The sequence below is a fragment of the Arachis duranensis genome, chromosome 3 (genome assembly GCF_000817695.3).
Source record: "Arachis duranensis cultivar V14167 chromosome 3, aradu.V14167.gnm2.J7QH, whole genome shotgun sequence".
Classification (NCBI taxonomy): domain Eukaryota; kingdom Viridiplantae; phylum Streptophyta; class Magnoliopsida; order Fabales; family Fabaceae; genus Arachis; species Arachis duranensis.
Genome location: NC_029774.3, coordinates 56,880,667 through 56,883,262, shown reverse-complemented (window position 1 = coordinate 56,883,262; position 2,596 = coordinate 56,880,667). Strand labels below are relative to the sequence as shown.

General features: G+C 40.3%; 1 non-coding gene across 1 annotated transcript; it reads right to left on the bottom strand.

The window, feature by feature from the left end:
• Positions 1-904: 904 nt before the first annotated feature.
• On the bottom strand, positions 905-1,012 carry LOC127746378 (small nucleolar RNA R71). Its single transcript, XR_008007997.1, has one exon. It is a non-coding gene; the product is annotated as a small nucleolar RNA R71 (small nucleolar RNA).
• Positions 1,013-2,596: the final 1,584 nt, after the last annotated feature.

Here is a 2,596-nt window from a genome sequence, read left to right as displayed (position 1 = left end):
GACAAGTTTTCATGCATCAAGTTTATGGTGCCGTTGCCGGGGATTGATTTTGAATCAACAATGATTAAGTTTGAAGATCACTAGATTGATCATTTTTCTTTTGTTTAGTTTATTCAGTTAAATTCTTTTAGTTTATTTTAATTTCTTCCTCACCCCTTGCACCCTCTTTAGTTTTTTCGTTCTTTCTTTCTTTGATTACAATTCTGCTCACTAACCCACTAACTGTTTGATAATTTGCATCACTGACACTAACAATTACTCTAACAAGAATAGTTTCTTTATTGTATCTCCTGTTGTGCAATCTGTTTGTTGTATGACAGGGAGAAGAGAAGGAGTTTCGACATCCTTTGATTCAGAACCTGAAAGAACCCTTTGGAGACTAAGAAGGGAAGCAAGAGGGAAAAGGATTATTGGTGCTGAGGAAGAAGAGGAAGAGTATTTTGAACCCAACATGGAAGAGAATTTGGAGAATAATCATGAAGAAGAAGCTCATAATCATGTCAGAGAAGGCCATGCAAACCGTGCTGGGCAAGAAAGAAGAGTTTTAGGATCCTATATCAATCCTAATCTAGGGAATTGTGGAAGCAGCATTCAGAAGCCCACCATACATGCCAACAATTTCGAGCTAAAACTCCAGCTCATCACTCTTGTGCAAAATAATTGCTCATTTGGAGGAGGTGCTCAAGAAGATCCTAATCAACATTTAACCACCTTCCTGAGGATTTGTGACACAGTGAAGTCCAATGAAGTCTATCCAGATGTCTATAGGTTGCTCTTGTTCCCTTTTTCACTCAGGGACAAGGCATCCAAATGACTTGAATCCTTCCCAAAGGAGAGCTTAACTAATTGGGAAGAAGTGGTGAACAAGTTTTTGGCAAGATTTTACCCTCCTCAAAGGATCAATAGGCTAAGAACTGAGGTGCAAACTTTTAGACAACAAGATGGTGAGACACTTCATGAAGCATGGGAGAGATTCAAAGACCTAACAAGAATATGCCCACCAGAGATGTTTAATGAGTGGGTTCAACTTCACATCTTCTATGAAGGTCTTTCATATGAGTCAAAGAAGGCTGTGGATCATTCATCAGGAGGCTCTCTAAACAAAAAGAAAACCATTGAAGAAGCCATAGATGTCATTGAAATAGTTGCTGAAAATGACTACTTCTATACCTCCGAAAGAAGTAACACTAGAGGAGTAATGGAGCCGAACCACATGGATGCATTGTTAGCTCAAAACAAGATGATTACCAAGCAGCTAGTAGATCTTACTAAGAAGGTGGAGGTGAACCAAGTTACAGCAGCCATCACCTCATCATCAGCTCAAGAAGGAGTAAACATAGGAGAAGAAGGTGACTGGGAGCAAGCCAATTATGTTGGAAACTCACCTAGACAAGTTCATGATCCATACTCCAAAACTTACAACTCTGGATGAAGAAATCACCCCAACTTTGGGTGGGGAAACCAACAAGACCAAGGGCAAGACCAGAGACGCCACAACCTCAACTCCAACAACAATGTAACTCATCAAAACACCTCACAGAGATATTACCAACATCCATCTAACCAATCTTCTCAACCACCTATTCACAACCCACCATCAATAACCGAGGATAGGCTCTCAAAGATTGAGGCTCTACTTGAAAACTTATGCAGAGAAGTCCAAGACAACAAAGTATATAAAAGGAGAAGAAGCTATACACCCCAACCCACATCCAAGGAAGAGCTGAAGAAGAAGGAGGTATTGAACCCATATGCACCTTTTCCTCACAGGATAAAAGGTGGTGTAGCAGGGAGAATGTACTCAAGGTTCTTTGATATGTTTGCATCTCTTGATATAAATATACCATTTATCAAAGCTCTCCAGCAAATGCCTTTCTACATCAAGTATATAAAAGAGCTACTAGCCAGAAAAAGTCCATTGAAGGATGGACAAACCATAAAAATGAACAGGGATTGCAGTGCTCTCATTCAACCAGGGCCACCCACAAAGAAGGAGGATCCAGGGAGTTTCCACATTCCTTGTGCCATAGGAGAAACAATGATTGACAAAGGGCTTTGTGACTTGGGAGCAAGCATCAACTTAATGCCTCTCTCCCTCATGAAGAAGCTCCAAATCAATGAACTAACTCCTACTGATATAATCATCAAATTGGCTGACAAAACTCAAAAACAAGCAATAGGAGTGGTTGAAAATGTGCTGGTTAAGGTTGGGAGCTACTATCTTCCCACAGATTTTGTTGTTCTGGAAATGGATGAGAATTCTATTTACCCCATTATTCTGGGAAGACCATTCCTAGCCACAGCCAGAGCACTCATAGATGTAGAGCGAGGAGAGCTAGTACTGAGAATACATGATGAGCAGCTCACTTTCAATGTTTTCAACCTCTCACAAGAATCAAGTCAAGAGAACAAAGAATCAAGAGAAGAGCAGAATGAAGCACTGGTGCAAGAAACAAACAAGAAAGCACAAACAACACAATTGAAAATCACATTGGATGGGAAGCCATATATTCAAGAAGAACCACATTCAAAGGTAATCCAAAGGGAACCAAAACCACCAAATTCATGCAAAGCTAGCAACAAAGAGTCCTTAGGG